Source organism: Microtus ochrogaster, chromosome 17 (genome assembly GCF_000317375.1).
Source record: "Microtus ochrogaster isolate Prairie Vole_2 chromosome 17, MicOch1.0, whole genome shotgun sequence".
Taxonomy (NCBI): domain Eukaryota; kingdom Metazoa; phylum Chordata; class Mammalia; order Rodentia; family Cricetidae; genus Microtus; species Microtus ochrogaster.
Window position 1 is genome coordinate 21,990,045 of NC_022019.1, and position 510 is coordinate 21,990,554.

Genomic DNA, 510 nt, shown 5'->3' on the forward strand with positions numbered 1-510 from the left:
GGGCCTTGACAGGTGAGCCAGGAGGGATTTGGTAGTGTTGGTTTGAGAAGGAAATGGCCTGTGGGGGCAGAACTTGAATGAGTGGGAGCCCGGTCTTGAAATCGTGTTCCCGTGGGGTGGGAGACATAGGCGGAGAGATCTTGGAGGAAGAGTGCCATTTTGCTCCTGGGAGCTGCAAATCTATCCGTGGAGAAGGAGTCATGTGTTAAGAAACGGAGGAAGCAGAGCCCTGAGCAGACAAGCTAGGTTCTGGGATGGGGGGCTATTCCTCTTCACCACACAACCCAGAAGGCTCGGGATCCCAGAGGCAAGTCAGACTCCCGGGACTAATGAAAATTAGAAGTGACGAGCAAAAATCTGCAGGGGGGAGTGTGGGACTGGGGGAGGGGAAGGGGGGAGGGGGCTAACTTCCAGGAAGGGCATCAGGGCCAGGATGGGGAGAGATGTGGGGGGTTTTGACAGAATAGGCTAGGAGTCACAGAATGATGAGGACTCTCGGGGAGAGACGAT